Raw genomic sequence first — 19,443 nt, forward strand, 5'->3', positions numbered from 1 at the left:
ACTATCTCGTTCTTTCAGCAACAATCAGCAAGACGTCGCAACCAACTTCTGCAAAGTAAATTTCAGCGTGATGTACATCCAACAAGTTGCTTTTGAAAATTGTATTTCGTCGTCATTACAGGACATAGCAAAGGAGCAAAATAAAGATAACGTGTGGACAGAAATTAAACACCTTTGGCAAGATAGGAATAATGTTACGATTAGACACCATTACACTGTACGCAATAACATTCTGTTTCGACGCTCTCATCCTGACAACAACACTTGGTTATTTTGCATTCCTGACGAACTGGTTAACAAATTAATCTGGTATACTCATTTAAGCTACGCACATTACGGAGCAAGAAAATGTTTTCTTATACTGAGACAGAACTGTTATTTTAACAACATGGAGAAACGTATTCGACGAGTTTTAGCGACATGTAAAATTTGCCAGAAAGCTAAGTCAGACACCACTTCACATATTCCTCCATTATATCCCATTGTACCTGTTAAATTAAGACACATGGCCGCAGTAGACATTTTTCGTCCGATTCCCAGAACTAATAGAGGTTATTGCTACATCTTTGTCGCTGTTGAACTCACTTCAAAATTTGTTACCTTCACTCCGTTACGCAAAGCTACTGCTAAAACCGTTTCGAAAGCATTTGTAAAACATTTTCTATTTCATGTAGGGCATGTGATGAAAGTAATTTCCGACAATGGATCACAATTTCGTTCTGCTGTATGGACACGCATGTTACGAGCTAGAAACATTTCTCCGATCTATATATCCAAGTACCATGCTTCTTCGAACCCTTGTGAACGATTAATGAAAGAAATTGGTAAACTGTGTAGAATATACTGCCATAAAAGACATATTGATTGGGACACACACATACACTCATTCCAGGATGTAATTAATTCCATACCAAATGAATCCACTATGCTATCTCCGTCTGTTATACTGAAAAATGTTGAACCACCTAACAAAATTAAAGAATTAGTAAACTTTCCTACATCTCGTCGATTACGATACCATGAAATAATTGACATTGCGCTGAACAACATCAAACGTGCCGCAGAGCGCCGGAGAAGACAGCAAAAACAGGTTTGTACACGCCGTGACTTTCACATTGGACAGAAGATATTAGTACGTACACACTATTTATCCAACAAAATAAAAGGTAAGTGCAGTAAATTTGAACTTCTATACGCAGGTCCATATCGGATTCGCAGCATTCCTCACCCCAATGTTGTACACGTCGAAACTTTGAGAACCAGAAAATCCAAAGGAAACCAACATGTCTCTAACATTAAACCCTTTATTGAATGAAGACACTTTATGATTTAACATGATATGATGGCAATTACACATTTTATGACTATTTCTGCAATTATATTCACATGACTAATTACTGATGATTATCGTATTTTTCTTGGCAAGTGCTCGGCAAGATAAGGTTAGCAGGTCGCTTTACTTGTCGTTACACATCAGATCGTGCACAGTTTTCATTTTTTTGTGTGTATGATTGTTTTCCTGTTTTGTTTGTATGCACTATGAATTAGTTAAGATATAGCAAACACCAGTTGACTTAGACATTTTTGCTTTATGATATCTCAACATCGTGACTACTTTTTTTTTTTTTTTTTTTTTTTTTTGCTGCTGCTGCATTGTGATATGCTGTGTACATTTTTGCCTTTGAACACTGTCTATGCTTTTGACATATTACGTTTTCTGTCATGTTATGCTGTATGCTTAATTATGTTACCATAAACCAGTCATTATTCAGTGAGTATACGATTTAAATGCAAGACATTAATCTTTGTTCATCATTTTCAGAAAGAAATAACGTGTAAAGGAAATAAAGTAAACAGAAATGGGAATTTCACCTACGGAATAAACGAAAGAAGATGCAAAAACTTTATGAGGAAGAGTAAATGGATCAGATTTAACAAGCATTAACAAGAATATACAATACATATCGCAGAATAGCAGTCTTAACTAATTTTTTCTTTCAGAATACGAGGCGATTGATGCAAGCTGTCAGACAGAACTACACATCTTAGTTTTAGTGATGAAATATGATAGAAATAAGGAATAATTGTATAATGAATAATGAGGTGATTTTTTTTTGCAGATGATAATGAGTGATGATGAATAATGATGAAGAATATGATACTATGGATAATGAAGTTTTTCTTTACAGGTGATGATAATGATGGAATTATGGATAATGAAGTTTTTTCTTTACAGATGAGGATATTGTTGAAGTTATGTGTTTATGCTATGTAGTTATTTAAGTATTTGTTGCAGTTTGCTTTGACAGCAGGCGTTATATTGCATAGTAGGATGACTGAAGGTTTTGGAAGGGACAGCTGTGGAACACATCTTTATACACATTTCACTACCTGTTAATTCGAAGTTCACTACTTTTCAGGATAGTATGCGTTTCTTCTTTCAGCTCAATAATCCATTTTGTATTTTTTCCAGCAGAAGCTTTTCATGATACTTACTAAACCTGTTACTTATTATACCTGTTCTAGTACTTGCATTTTTATTTTTTTTACCCATTTGTGTGCGTCATTCATGAATGTGATCACATATACAGCTGACTCATGACGAATAATGTTACACATTTATCATTTACAGGAACAACCTAGAAGCAACTTTTTTTCTTTTTCTCTTCTTGCTTTCCCTTATAATTACCCAAAGCAATGCATTGCTAACAAAATAATGTATTACCAGTCCCAAATAATGCTACTGGTTTAAGAGAATTCTAAATAATACTGATCAGCTATGAATAATATGTCACCTGAAAAATGAGTAGTACTAATTACTATATAGAGATGACCAATGCTTTGTAACTAGAAAGAACTGCTAATAATGCTTTGTAACTAGGAAAATACTACTAATTACTATATAGAGATGACCAATGCTTTGTAACTAGGAACAGAATGCTCCTAATTATGCTTTGTAATTAAGAAAAGAAGGCTACTGGTTATTACTATATTGAAATGACAAATGATTAATTAATTATGCTTCGTAACTGGAAAATGAATACTATTAATTTATTATGCTTTGTAACTGGGAAAAGAATGACATTATTTAATAATGCTTTGTAACTAAGAAAAGAAGGCTACTGATTATTACTATATTGAAATGACAAATGATTAATTAATAATGTTTTGTAACTGGAAAAGGAATGCTACTAATTAATAATGCTTTGTAACTGAGAAATGATGACTGTATTTGGATGTCCAATGATTGAGTATCAACATTATTATTGACTACCTCCTGTTTTAAGTAATGACTTCTCATGATTTGTAATTAGAGAATGGGTGCAAATATTCTATGTAAAACAATTAATGAACATTTTTCTGTAATACTACATACATGGTACAGAAATGTTCAATAACTGGGCTATGAATGCCGCAAACTACTAATGTAATTCCTAATGAAGACTAGTATGTGACTTAATGTGCTTCACCTACTGACCTAACTACCCTGAATTATTGCAATATCCATTTGTCCTGTCCATCCTCATGATCATGGAGCACTATATTTGGTTTTGCACTAATTCTACGTTGGTGTGCCTTGTAAAAGCGTGGTGTTGACACGACATGCTGTCCACCACCGTGAGCGCTGAAGACGTTATTATGGTCCCACTGTTTGGTGTACCTGATGTACTGCCAGAATGATAACATGGAATATTACTACGACATTTCAGTGTCTTGGCTACGCTGATGAACACTTATGGGAAAAGAACTTCAGATTGTCTCACTTGGTGTTGTACTTCTGTGGAAAGATATGGACTTTCAGTGCAGCTGTGTGCAACCTAAAGTGCTACAACCATAATACAATCCTTCCCTTCCTATCCTAGTTCTTGTAACATAGTAAAAAAATCATTTTTTGCTAACATGATTTGTATTCATGACCTATACATTTTTTGTTAACTTGCTGATATGTTCTGAACTGCAGTGCATGTGCACTCATGTCACTTGTCAACATGATTTTTTGCCATTATGTTTATTTGTTCTGAAAATGCTGAAGAGTTTTTCAGTGCGTGTGCACTTTTGTCATCTATCAGTATAATTTGTATATACATTTTTCTGATTTGCTAATATGTTTTGTACTCACATTTTGTCATTGTCTGATATATTTTGTACTCGGTGCATGTGCACTACATTTCATTCATGCTCTACATCTGTATATATGCTGTAATTGTAAAGTTAATTAATTATCAAAAAATTTGTTGCTCATGGTAAGTCCAAATGACTCACCATCGCTGACAAATTTTTGCCCCCCCAGTGGAGGGTTATGAAACACGTATGTATGCAGGGTATACAGTACAGCGATGGCGAGCCATGAGAGAATCTCTGATCAGAGAGTTACTTATCGTTGCTAGTCTGCGCTTGACTGCGCGAGAGTTCAGTTCTGTTGCGAAGCAGTCAGTGCTAGTAGCGCGCGAGAGACAGTCGGAGTTGTGTGTGAGGAGTCGGCGGGCGTCGACATGGAACTCTGGTCAAGATTCAGGACGAGGTATATTGTTAAATAAGGTAATGAAGCAGCATTGCGCTCAGCTAATAATGTATTGTAATAGTAATTAATTTGTTCAAGAATCGCCCCAATAATAATTTTGTTTTCAAACCAAGCATTTTAACAAAACAAACACTTTATTGAAAGAAAATTTCCCATGCATTTCCTTAAAGAAAAAATTTACTTAAGTTCAAAGAATTTTTGCGATGCATTTCCTCCAAGCTATGGCGAAAAAATAAGAGCAGATGCAATTTTACTGAGGTACGAACAGGGCCTAAGATCGACATTTCGGTCTATTTGCGTTTTCATTGTCACTGAGATTTCATTTTTTTTTTTATTGAATTGATTTTCATTTTTGTGGGAGCTTACACATGGGTCAGATTGCTAGTTCTCATTTAATTGTCATTGTCAATAAATTATTTTATTTGCTGGTAGGTTACACTAGGTTCTATTCTCGGTAACATTTAAATATTGTCTTTCAAATTTCTCTGGGGAGGTTACACTTGGCTCTATGTCCATTGACATTTAAAATATTTTCTTCGAATTTTTGTGGGGAGGTTACAGTGTTTTCCTGTGGAGGAATTGGTTGACCTATGACCTTGCGATCAAATGTTTTCGGTTCCCATTGGAGAGGCACGTCCTTCCGTCTACTAATCGCACGGTTTTGCGGTGGGGTCGCAAAACACAGACACTAAACTTATTACACTGAACAGAGACGTCTATGAACGAACGGACAGATCATAACTTTGCGAAGATAAAAAAATTAAAATCTTTACTCAAGGGAGGACTTGAACCAAAGTCCTCTCGTTCCGCAGGGGTTCACGCTAACCACGGAACCACGGCGCTCCTGAGCTAAACGTATCCTTGGTGTTGCCTATCTTGCGCATGGACTACTCAGTTTGCATATTTTGCTTTTTTTTTTCGTAGTTCCACACAACTTCTTACTGTTTTCTCGATTGATCTGCGTTCAGTTTTTCAAGGCCTATCCACTGTGCCAACTTATAACTAAATCTTGGATTCGGCTGTTTGTTGCTAGAGGCACAGTATATTGCTCTGCAAAACTTAAGGAGGAACTGGATAAAGTAACGTATCGTGTTAACTACTTGGCGGAAATGAATGATCGTGCGGTAGCTTGCTGCCAGAGGCTTCCCAGTCATGCACAGGAAGTTGGACCTCCCGTGGCATGAGAGCAGCGTGATTATACCGCCAAATGGGGCCGGCCCCGCAATAAGAGGCAGCTGAAGGAACGGGAAAAAACGGCGTGTGTCATACAGGGAACAGTTATGGTGCACTATGGTAGCGTTCTTCACAACATGATCCAGATACATTGCTTGGATTATGTCACAAGCGGAAGAAACATCGAGAAACGGAAAGAAGGACGAAGTGTGACGAGGGTAGGCTAGGACTTTGGCACTGCTCTGGACGTTACCTCATACGACGAGACGTAATGAACCCAGGAACATTAACAAACTTTAGATGACAGAGGTTTTATCGTGTAGTTAGGCATAATGTTTCATCGATAAAGTCACCTCCAAATCTTTGAAGACGTTACACTCAGTGGTCAAAGATATTATGACACTGCACTCCTTCCTCGTGTACGTTCTTTCATGGGTGCTTTCGTCTCTGACCTCATTTTTATGGATGACAATGAACGAGTGCGTCGAACAGCGTTAGTGAATGAGCTCTTTAAACGAGAGCATATTTCGCGAACGAACTGGCCCTCCCTTTCTCCCAACTTAAAAATCCCTTCGAGCATATGTGGGTCCCTTTACGGAAATTTATTGCAGCATTTTAACATGCAGCAACGTCCGTCCAATAGTTGTCAACCGCGCTTGTAAAGAAACGATATGCGCTACCTCAAGAACTCCTTACTAACCTCGTAGCTTTTGGTGACCACCCACTCTATTACAAAACATGGCACGCCTTTTGCAATGTGCAGTGGACCATCATGAATCGCGGTGACCTCAGTGTAATTATTGTCTTTGAACAAAAATGTTTCTGTTCGTCTCATGGTGTATTTCTTTCAGTTACCTCATGTACTATATTGTAGCAGTTCTTTCTATATATATAGTCTAAGTTTCATCGAACTATGTTTTTACTTGGCAGTGACACATCATGAGAAAGCTGCTTTCGTCCTTAAGTTTTGCATACCGTTATACACTGAAGAGCCAAACGAACTGGTACACCTGCCTAATATCGCGTAGAGCCCCCGCGAGCACGCAGAACTGCCGTAACACGACGTGGCATGGACTCGACTAATGTCTGACGTAATGCTGGAGAGAAATGACACCATGAATCCTGTAGTACTGCTCATAAATCTGTAAGAGTACGAGGGTGTGGAGATATTTTCTGAACAGCACGTTGCAAGGCATCCCAAATATGCTCAGTAATGTTCATGTCTGGGGACTTTGGTGGCCAGCGGAAGTGTTTAAACTCAGAAGAGTGTTCCTGGAGCCACTCTGTAGCAGTTCTGGACGTGTGGGGTGTACTGACCTGCTGGAATTGGCTAAGTCCGTCGGAATGCACAACGGACATGAATGGATGCTGGTCATCAGGCAGGATGCTTACGTATGCGTCAGCTGTCAGACTCGTATCTAGACGTATCAGGAGTCCAACTGCACACGTCCTGCACCATTACTGAGCCTCCATCAGCATGAACTGCCCACTGTTCACATGCAAGGTCCATGGATTCATGAGGTTGTCTCCATACCCATTCACGTCCATCCCCTCGATATAATTTGAACGACATTCGTCCGATCAGGCAACATGTTTTCAGTCATCAAAAGTCCAATGTCGATGGAAATTTTGAAATTTGTGGTAAGGTCTTATGGGACCAAACTGCTAAGGTCATCGGTCCCTAAGCTTACACACTATTTAATGTAACTTAAACTAACTTACGCTAAGGACGACACCCACACACACACACACACACCAATGCCCGAGGGAGGACCCGAATCTCCGACGGGGGAAGCCGCGCAGACCGTCACAACACGCCCTACACCGCGCGCCTACCCCGCGCGGCCAATGTCGATGTTGATCAGCCCAGGCGAAGGGTAAAGCTTTGCGTCGTGCAATCAGCAAGGAAGGGTATACGAGAGGGCCTATGGCTCCGAAAGCCGATATCGATTATGCTTCGTTCAATAGTTCTCACGCTGACACTTGTTGATGGCCCAGCACTGAAATCTGCAGCAATATGCGGATGGCTTGCACTTCCGTCACGTTGAAAGACTCTCTTCAGTAGTCTATGGTGCCGTTCTTGCAGGATCTTTTTCCGGCTGCAGCGATGTCGGATATTTGATGTTTTACGGGATTCCTGATATTCACGGTACGCTCGTGAGATGGTTGTACGGAAAAATCACCACTTCATGGTATCTCGGAGATGCTGTGTCCCATCTCTAGTGCGCTGACTATAACTCCACGCTGAAACTCACTTAAATCTTGATAACCTGATAACTTGATAACGAGCATTTGTACACTTAGAGGAAGCTTTTGACAATGTTGACTGGAATATTCTCTTTCAAATTCTGAAGGTGGCAGTGGTAAAATACAGGGAGCGAAATGCTATTTACTATTTGTACAGAAATGAGATACCTCTATAAGAGTCGAGGGGCATGAAACGGAGGCAGTGGTTGGGAAGGGAGTGAGACAGGGTTGTAGCCTATCCCCGATGTCATTCAATCTGTATATTGAGCAAGGAGTACAGGAAACAAAACAAAAATTTCCGAGTAGGTATTAAAATCCATGGAGAAGAAATAAAAACTTTGAGGTTCGCCGATGACATTGTAATTCTGTCAGAGACAGCAAAGGACCTGGAAGAGCAGTTGAACGGAATGGACAGTGTCTTGAAAGGAGGATATAAGATGAACATCAACAAAAGCAAAACGAGGATAATGGAATGTAGTCGAATTAAATCGGGTGATGCTGAGGGAATTAGATTAGGAAATGAGACACTTAAAGTAGTAAATGAGTTTTGCTATTTGGGGAACAAAATAATTGATGATGGTCGAAGTAGAGAGGATATAAAATGTAGCCTGGCAATGGCAAGGAAAGCGTTTCTGAAGAAGAGAAATTTGTTAACATCGAGTATAGATTTAAGTGTCAGGAAGTCGTTTCTGAAAGTATTTGTATGGAGTGTAGCCATGTATAGAAGTGAAACATGGACGATAAATAGTTTAGACAAGAACAGAATAGAAGCTTTCGAAATGTGGTGCTACGGAAGAATGCTGAAGATTAGATGGGTAAATTACATAACTAATGAGGAGGTATTGAACAGAATTGGGGTGAAGAGAAACTTGTGGCACAACTTGACTAGAAGACGGTATCGGTTGCTAGGACATGTTCTGAGGCATCAAGGGGTCACCCATTTAGTATTGGACGGCAGTGTGGACGGTAAAAATCGTAGAGGGAGGCCAAGAGATGAATATATTAAGCAGATTCAGAAGGATGTAGGTTGCAGTAGGTACTGGGAGACGAAGAAGCTTGCACAGGATAGAGTAGCATGAAGAGCTGCATCAAACCAGTCTCTGGACTAAAAACCAGAACAACAGCAACAACCTGCTATTGTAGCAGCACTAACCCATCTAACAACTGCTCCAGACACTTGTTGTCCTATGTAGGCGTTGCCGACCGCAGTGCCATATTCTGCCCGTTTACATGTCTTTGTATTTGAATACTCATGCCTGTATCAGTTTCTTTTGCGCTTCAGTGTATATAGCTTGCAGCGTTTGCTATCGCTATGTAAGGAGCTACGTGTTCCCAGAACGTAGTGCATGCGAAAGAGAACACATTTTGTGACCAGACTAATTCTAATTAAACTGAGGGTTAGCATTTTCCTGCGTCGATACCTTCAAATATTTGATGTCTACATTGCTCCAAAGTGACGAGTGTGCTGGTTTAAGTGGGTTGACTGACATTACGCCCACTGATCTTAATTTCTAATGACGGTTTGGAGGGTTTCACAGGGAGGCCACGACCGCCTGCCTCCCCTTATCCAGCTGACCTTGTAATGTGAGCGCGAATATTTTATGTCGCCACTGTATGGGACAGTGCTCGAGACTTATGAATTAACTAATGTTTTTCCAGAAATGACTTTTAACTTAGAAAAGACTTATTATTATATTGTGAATTATTATTATATTGTGAAATAACGGCAATATGTTTTATTATTTCATAACCAGTTTCCTACAAAGAATAACCACATAACAAAAGCTACTACCACTAAAAGAGTGTATTGGCCGTGTATTGTCTGTGGAATTGTTCCTTTTTTGTTCTTCTTCTCTATATCGTATGAAGCGGATGAGATTTAGGATAAGCTGAGGTGTGTTCTCTTAAATATTGTAAAAGGTAGTCACAAGTGGTCAAAGGAAAATATAACGTAAAATTTACTAAATGGAATTCTAGTGTACGGACTTTTATTTGTCAGTAAATAACCAAACATGAATGTTTTAAGTTTTGTGTCCGCAGCAGTCTAGACTGTGCTTTGTATGCCGCCATTACATGAGCGTATGGAGCAACAATTGCAAACTGCAGAAATAATCAGAGACTAATTCTTTCGTTTGGTATTACAATATTTGAACTCTTAGGACAAGAACCCGCAGGAATTTATTATTTTTCTATTGTAAAAGTGAAGATAACATTCAATATAACAATCTTAAACATCATGTAATGAAATAATTCTATGGCTGGTGCGTAAGATTAACTTTTCCAAAACTAATGCATCAGTGACTTTAAACAGAAATATTTACGACATCAGTGTTGTTATGGGTAGAGGTGGTGGTGTGATATATTAGTTATTTGGTGCATACATTCTAATGTCAAGTATGGGATTATTGAAACTCGTTATAGTCGGGCTCAGTAGAACATAAATAAGAATCATCAGAGTTTATTTATTTATTTCAAATAGTACTGTTATTATTGCTGCTACACATGCATATGTTTTACAATAGCACTTACACACCAGAACAGCAACATGAAACAGAATAGCAAATTGCCCATTACATTGGCGCCCCACGTTGGGAGTGCTATTTAATGCTGTTGTTGTGGTGGGTGTTATTGTAAAACATATGGATATGTAGCAGCAAGAATGACAGTATTATTTGACAGAAATAAATGAACTCTGATGATTCTTATTTGTGTGCTATTGAGCCCGACCAAACGAGTTTCAATAATTCCATACTTGACATTGAAATGTATGAACCAAATAACTAATATATCACACCATCACCTCTACCCATAACAACACTGGTGTCGTAAATATTTCTGTTTCAAGTCGCTGATAAATTAGTTTTGGAAACATTAATCTTACGCACCAGCCATCGAATTATTTCATTATGTAAAGTCTAAGATTGTTCTGCATGCTATCTTCACTTTTACAATACAAAAAATAAATTCCTGTGTGTTCTTGTCCTCGGAGTTCAAATATTGTAATATCGATCGAAAGAATTAGTGTATGATTATTTCTGCAGTTTAAAACTGCAGCTCCATCCCGCTAACCGTAATGGCGGCATTGTTTGCGGACACAAAACTTGGAACATTCATAGTTGATTATTTAGTTACAAATAAAAGTCCTTACACTAGAATTCCATTTAGTAAATTTTACGTTATATTTTTCCTTTGACCACTTATGACTACCTTTTACAATATTTAAAAAGCAGACTGTCGATTTCATCCGCTTCATACAACATAGAGAAGAAGAACATTAGAAGGAAGAATTCCACAGACAATACAAAGCCAACACACTCTTTTTAGTGGTATTCCCTTTTGTTATGTGGTTATTCTTTGTAAGAAACTGATTATAAAATAATAAAACATTGTTATTTCACAATATAGTAATAATTCACAATATAATAATCTTTTCTCAGTTAAGTCATTTATGGAAAAACATCCGTTAACTCGTAAGTCTCGAGTACTGTCCCACACACTGGTGACACAAAAATATTCTCTTTGACCTCTTTATCGTGGGTGGGTAAACACTGACCCCGAGGCCGCGATCTGGCGTAGCGGGCCGGTCGATGTACGCGCACGCCGGGGCGTCGTCGCGTTTCGGTAGTGCGCGTGCAACGGGACCCTAGGCTGCACGTGAGCGGCCGCGGGGTGCCGCCTCCCACGCCGCGCCTTGCGCAACGCTCAAATGTCAGCCGCTGCCGGCCTCGCCCCGGCGCCAAGGTTGCCCCGGCCGAGCGCAGCGGCTACCTGTGTGTCTCCGTCTAGCCGTCTAGCCGGGACTGGCGTGCGAGCGAGCGAGCGAGCGCTGGAACTGCAGCGTTACTGGCAAACGTGCCTGGAGGTTACACTTCCGCAACATCGCTTGCCAAGCATAATACAGAGTGTTTGTAAAACAACTCCCTAGTTTTAAGAATAAATTTAATTTCACCAGCTGCGACATAGTCGCGTATACGAACAGTGATCCATTACAGTTAAATGTTTTTCTTTTTTTTTTTTTATTCCACTCTTTGATCACAATATCAACTCTTTTAACGATGACCGGTTTCAGTCCTTGATGAGCATCCTCAAATCTTTTCTACACCATGTCCTAAAGTGATACGGCCATAATGGCATCGTCAAAACACGTAAATATAGTCAGCACAACAACGTCACATAGATCTAAAATGTGTAGAATAGGCCACATCGTCCACACAGCCAGAATAATGACTGTGTCGACGATGTGCGCTGGATGCACACGCGTTACCGGAACTCTTACGGGACTGGGTAAGATTGTCTGTCACGAGTAATGACTGTAATGGGCAGGGGCACTACGAATGTAGTGTCTCAACAATAAGTTGGGAATGTGGGTCTCACGGGGAGCGCACAACGGAATAATCCCTGCAGTCGCAGTATCCCCTGTGCTCTGCTGAGATGGATAGGGCGTCTGGCATGTAAGCAGGAGATCCCGAGTTCGAGTCCCTGTCGGGGAACACATTTTCAACTGTCCCCGTTGATCTATATCAACGCCTGTCGACGGCTTAGACTCTTGATTTAATTATCATTTCACTATATGACAAGTGTCTGGCGCAATTATTAGAGAGGTTACTGCTGCCACAGCAACAGGTTATCAAGACTTAAGTGAGTTTGAACGTGGTGTTATAGTCGGCGCACGAGTGATGGGAGACAGCACCTCCGAAGTAACGATGAAGTGGGAATTTTCTTGTACGACCATTTCACGAGTTTATCATGAATAATAGGAATCCGGTAAAACATCATATCTCCAAGATCGCTGCGGCTAGAAAAGATTGTGTAAGAACAAGACCAACACCGACTGAACAGAATCGTTCAACGTGACAGATTTCAATGTTGGGCCATCAACAAGTGTCAGCGTAAGAACCATTCAACGAAACATCATCGCTTAGGGCTTTCGGAGCCAAAAACTCACTCGTGTATCCTTGATGACTGCACGGCACAAAGCTTTACGCCTCGGCTGGTCCCTTCAACACCGACATTGGACTGTTGATGACTGGGAATATGTCACCTGGTCGGACGACTCTCCTTTCAGATTGTATCGAGCGGACGGAGATCTACAAGTATGGAGACAACCTCATGAATCCATGGATCCTGTGGGTCAGCAGGGGACTGTTTAAGCTGGTGGAGGTCCTGTAATGGTGTGGGGCGTGTGCAGTTGGAGTGATAGGGTACCCCTGATACGTCTAGATACGACTCTATCAGGTGACACGTACGTAACCATCCTGTCTGATCTCCTGGATCCATTGATATCCATTGTGCATTCCGACGGATTTGAACAACTCCAGCAGGACAATGCGACACATCACACGTTCAGAATTGCTGCGGAGTGGCTCCTGGAACACTTTTCTGAGTTTAAACACTTTCGCTAGCCACCGAACTCCCCATACATTAACGTTATTGAGCATATCTGGGATGCCTTGTAACGTGGTATTTAGAAGAGATCTCCTAGCCCTCGTACTCCTACTGATTTATGGACAGCCCTGCAGGATTCATGATCCAGTTCCCTTCAGCATTACTTCAGACATTAGTCGAGTCAATGCCACGACGTGTTGCTGCACTTCTGCGTGCTCACGAGGGCTCTACACGATATTAGGCAAGGCGTATTAGCTCCTTTGGCTCTTCAGTGTATTTAAATGCGATTCTTCTACAGCAGATCCTTTTCGCTAACAAGCATTAGTCTCATGGGCAATGTGGACGTGTAATGTAGGATTACGTTCGTAAGAACACTTCACTGTATTTTGAAACAATCGAAGATTCCACATATCGATATTTCAACAACACGATAATCTCTGGTGTCAGTGTCCTCTTTCATATATTTTTGTAATGAAAGAATTTAACGATACGCCTTTTATTGAGTACGTAAGCGTTTAAATAACTCACTTCAAATGATACCATTAACTGCACTTCGTCCATACAGTTTGAATATCAATGTTCACATCAGCTATGAATAGCAGGCAAAGATAACACTGTTGTTGTTAATCGGAATAGCTCTTGTTCACATATCGCTCCGATATTAACTCTGACTGGTTTGCAACTCACCTGCAATCTACCAAAAGTCACAGTTAGACAGTACAAGTTGTTCAACAACGCGTAAGAACCGTTGATAAATCTGTTCAGTTGACACGTCGTAAGTCACATGCCTTTAATTCAAAATCGTCGTAATATCGTTCATTGATTTTCCTTTAACCTGAAGATTACTATTAAGCTAGTTAAACAAGCATTAATTTTTTTAAATGTTATTAGAGTGCAGTGCACTTTGTACACTGGAGTGCAAAATAATCAATCTAACTCTTAGCGATATTAACTATATTGCTACACTTCCGATCCTAATCTGTGAGTGAGACACTTTCTGTCATTTAACTGTCAATTTAATGTTCTAATAACGTCCACTGGTCTATAAGAATACTAATTTAAAGATGCCTGGTTAACCTTCATACAATTAGAAAGTCTCAAAATTAAAGATTGCCACATACCCGATTTATGCAACTAAACTATCTTAACATGTCCTCTCAGACGTTAACAATCACCAACATCTACAGATCCGATATATCAAAACATTTTAATATTAACGGGCGAATATCAGATACGGACGTGTATACAATTTTATGTTCATTTATTAGCAAGACATTTTTAACAATTACAAATTAATTTCAATAATGTTTCCAGGTCGTCTGCCGCCAGCTGACCGTCGCTTGGACCCCAATAGCGCCCGCCCGGTACACCCGCTGCTGCGTCATCAAAGCAACACAGCAGTACGTTGGCGAAAACGAACGTGGTTCAAGAAGCAAAAACAAAACAAACATTTTCAGTACATTAACTCATATAAATTCTGTAATAAAAAATTATAATATGTATTCCTATCATCCCGACGTCGCTCAGCGGAACCTATTTGTGTTTGTCACGAGATATCACAAGTTTATGTCAAATACTAAGGTCTACAGTCCCTTAGCGGTGAAAACATTTGACCATCTAAATCAATGCAGAAAAATATATGGCCATTTATGTGATATATTATGATACTGGAAAACTCTCTCATTAAAACTCTCTCTATATACATAATTAACTCTTTATGGAAGTCTCAGGAGACGAGTCCTATTCGCTCCCGTCCGTTTCCTTTTTCTTTTATTTTCTTTCCTTTCTTTTTTTATCGGGCTTTTTATTACAACTGAAATCCTGAAACGCATTCTTTATCACACAGAAAATATGGATGCATTGTAATCACTTGACTGTCCAGTCCTTGTCTGGTCGTCGTAAATTGTAGAATACGCCAAGAGAGTTCTACGGATATTCCATACTTCAGGATTAATCAAATCCGTGGGCAATCCCGAATGTAGTCGAAGACCAGTAAAGAGTCAGGTCATGAAAGTACGGTGTAAGCTAGGTAGAGATGTTACTACAGCACGATATGAAGTGTCTCGCAGGTGTTCAGCGGTCTAGTTTTATCTCTGGCTTGACGTTAGCTGCCAGGGTCAGAAGACGAATCGCTGGTGCTTCTTACCCATCGCCGAAGGAGTCGTTGATAGCGAACATTGCAGAATATCGACCCAGTAGTAGGATGCCAGAGATACATTAATGAGTTTTAAGTTTAGCACCGTCTGTATGTAAACGAATAAAGACAATAATTGTCTTGCCAGATGCGTTTCGTTTGAAGATATTAATGTCATCCATAGCCTGAAATTCATATGCAGTTTCATTTGTATGTAACGTTTTCAAATTACGTGTTCTGTTACTGCATGTGCAAGTTGCAAACAGTTCTGACTTAGGCACCTTTTGCTCAATATATATTTTACGTAACTTAAATGTACAATAGCAGAAACTGTAAATTTCAACACAGCATACAAATTAAAGTGTACACGTATATTATGCCACTGATGATGCGTTAATAGACTGCAGTGCAACGCGTCTGTCAGAATAAATATTGACTACTTTCAGTTGGCTACAGAGAGTCTTAACTTAAAAATCATTAATTTGGTATTAATAGCAACTTAAGTCTTCTGAGTGGTTTTATGAGACCCTCCATTATTTCTACAAGTACATCAGCATTTAAATTCCCAATTCGAATTACGGTATATGGCAGAGGACACTCCTGGAACCACTTTCTCTTCCACTCCGTCATATCCCGTTTGCAAACAGCCTGTGGAAAGAATGACCGTCGGTAAACGACCGTATGAGCTCAAATTTCCTTGACTGTTAGTATTGATCAATTCGTAAGATTTTTTGGGGCAGTTACGTATTCTGAGCAGCTTTTACACTCAAAGTCTTCAATTATTTGTTTCCTATAAGCCAACCTCTTTCTTTCTCTACCGTTTCCGCCTTCTACAGCTCCATCTGGTACCGTACAGGCCACGTCATGATATTTGAACACGCGGTGTATCATTCTGTCCCTACTTCCACATATTCCTTTTCTCACCGATTCCTCATTTCTTATCCGATCAGTCCACCTAATTTTCAACGACGTTCTGTGTGTACCACCATATCTCAAATAATTCGATTCTCTTCTTTCCCAGTTTCCTACCAACAGTCCGCCCTCACTTCCATGCAGTGCAGACTGCAGACGTAAATCCTCAGAATTTTCAAGAAATTATAGCCTATGTTTGAGACTAGTAGCATTCCCTCACTGAGGAATCCCCTCTTTGGCTGTGCTAGTCTGCTGCTTATATCGTATTTGCTTCAAATTCTGTGACTACCATTTTTATTGATATATATTCTTCTTCAGCCCAACTATTCACTGTGTTATTCATTGTGCCATTGCACCTCAAGTACATTTAAACATTCCACAGCACTCTAGTCTCCCACTTCTTTAGACACTGATTCCTCTCAATTATTCTTTTAACATTCGTTCTAGTGTTCAACACTACTAAATTGTGACCTTAATCTTTATTGTTGCTGGATACGCTTTACAATATAATTTCGGAATGTCTGTCTCACCGTGATGTATGATCCAGCTGGTATCTCCTTACATCTCCAGTAATTTGGTAAGTACAACTCTTTCTCTTGCAATCCTTGAACAATGTATTTGCTATTACTCGTTGAAATTTACTGCAAAGCAGCACTTTATTTCTCCTCTCTCATTCTTTCTACTGATTCCATATTCTCGAGTTACTTCGTATTCTACTTCTTCCTCTACCACAGCGAACTACACTCCTGGAAATTGAAATAAGAACACCGTGAATTCATTGTCCCAGGAAGGGGAAACTTTATTGACACATTCCTGGGGTCAGATACATCACATGATCACACTGACAGAACCACAGGCACATAGACACAGGCAACACAGCATGCACAATGTCGGCACTAGTACAGTGTATATCCACCTTTCGCAGCAATGCAGGCTGCTATTCTCCCATGGAGACGATCGTAGAGATGCTGGATGTAGTCCTGTGGAACGGCTTGCCATGCCATTTCCACCTGGCGCCTCAGTTGGACCAGCGTTCGTGCTGGACGTGCAGACCGCGTGAGACGACGCTTCATCCAGTCCCAAACATGCTCAATGGGGGACAGATCCGGAGATCTTGCTGGCCAGGGTAGTTGACTTACACCTTCTAGAGCACGTTGGGTGGCACGGGATACATGCGGACGTGCATTGTCCTGTTGGAACAGCAAGTTCCCTTGCCGGTCTAGGAATGGTAGAACGATGGGTTCGATGACCGTTTGGATGTACCGTGCACTATTCAGTGTCCCCTCGACGATCACCAGTGGTGTACGGCCAGTGTAGGAGATCGCTCCCCACACCATGATGCCGGGTGTTGGCCCTGTGTGCCTCGGTCGTATGCAGTCCTCATTGTGGCGCTCACCTGCACGGCGCCAAACACGCATACGACCATCATTGGCACCAAGGCAGAAGCGACTCGCATCGCTGAAGAAGACACGTCTCCATTCGTCCCTCCATTCACGCCTGTCGCGACACCACTGGAGGCGGGCTGCACGATGTTGGGGCGTGAGCGGAAGACGGCCTAACGGTGTGCGGGACCGTAGCCCAGCGTCATGGAGACGGTTGCGAATGGTCCTCGCCGATACCCCAGGAGCAACAGTGTCCCTAATTTGCTGGGAAGTGGCGGTGCGGTCCCCTACGGCACTGCGTAGGATCCTACGGTCTTGGCGTGCATCCGTGCGTCGCTGCGGTCCGGTCCCAGGTCGACGGGCACGTGCACCTTCCGCCGACCACTGGCGACAACATCGATGTACTGTGGAGACCTCACGCCCCACGTGTTGAGCAATTCGGCGGTACGTCCACCCGGCCTCCCGCATGCCCACTATACGCCCTCGCTCAAAGTCCGTCAACTGCACATAAGGTTCACGTCCACGCTGTCGCGGCATGCTACCAGTGTTAAAGACTGCGATGGAGCTCCGTATGCCACGGCAAACTGGCTGACACTGACGGCGGCGGTGCACAAATGCTGCGCAGCTAGCGCCATTCGACGGCTAACACCGCGGTTCCTGGTGTGTCCGCTGTGCCGTGCGTGTGATCATTGCTTGTACATCCCTCTCGCAGTGTCCGGAGCAAGTATGGTGGGTCTGACACACCGGTGTCAATGTGTTCTTTTTTTCATTTCCAGGAGTGTATTCCCTCATGATTATTGAATTTGTATCTGCATTCACATACTGAGTTAACAGTCCAGTACTCTAAACTGCTATCATTTCGACTTCTGCCTGTGAAGTCGACATCTATACCTGAACTGTTGCTGTTCACGCTGATGTGCTGTCGAGTCTCATGAGAATAATCGTATTATTGAACTGTTTACTGTAACTCACTACCTGCTCTATCTTCCTACTCTCATTATAAAATTTTCTGCTACTGTTGACATTATTCTATAATCATCTGACGAGAAATAACTTCTTTCTGTTTTCTACCGTGTTCTGACTTCTGGCATCCCACGTCCTGACTAGAACAACGTTACCATTTCCTTGGATCATCTTTTTCTCTTGGTACATCGCCATTGGCAGTCCCCTCCGAAGATCCAAATGGTGGAAATGGTGGAGGTGAGAGGGGGAAGGGCAGGTGTAAGCAATAAGAAATCTTTTGGCAATTGGAAAAGTATACCCTGAACTTCCATCTGCTGCTTCGCCTTCTTATGTCAAAGTTCTTTGTAGAAGGAGGGAGAGTCCTAATAGTTGAAGTATTCGGTCGTTGTTCCTGTATGTTTTTATTCAAAATCCTAGGACTGCGTGGGGTCGATCAATAGTCAAAGACACTACTCCTAGACCAGTGTTACTAGAAACATTCATCGCAAAGACTTACAGCGAGTGGGGAAAAGGGTCCCTGACAGGAATAAATGGGAGAGTATTAGAGCTTGCCATAAACAAAGTGTGCCAGGAGGAATGGTCAGCATTCAGAAATACGTCAGGAACACTGATTTGAAGTAAAAAAACTTCATATGGACTTATCTCCTATTCCCAACGGTTTGTGAGATGCAACAACGTAAATTTGTTTTTGGGCTGGTGGCGCGCTTGTGAGTGTTTTACCAGGC

Source organism: Schistocerca cancellata, chromosome 3, assembly GCF_023864275.1.
Source record: "Schistocerca cancellata isolate TAMUIC-IGC-003103 chromosome 3, iqSchCanc2.1, whole genome shotgun sequence".
NCBI classification, from domain to species: Eukaryota; Metazoa; Arthropoda; class Insecta; order Orthoptera; family Acrididae; genus Schistocerca; species Schistocerca cancellata.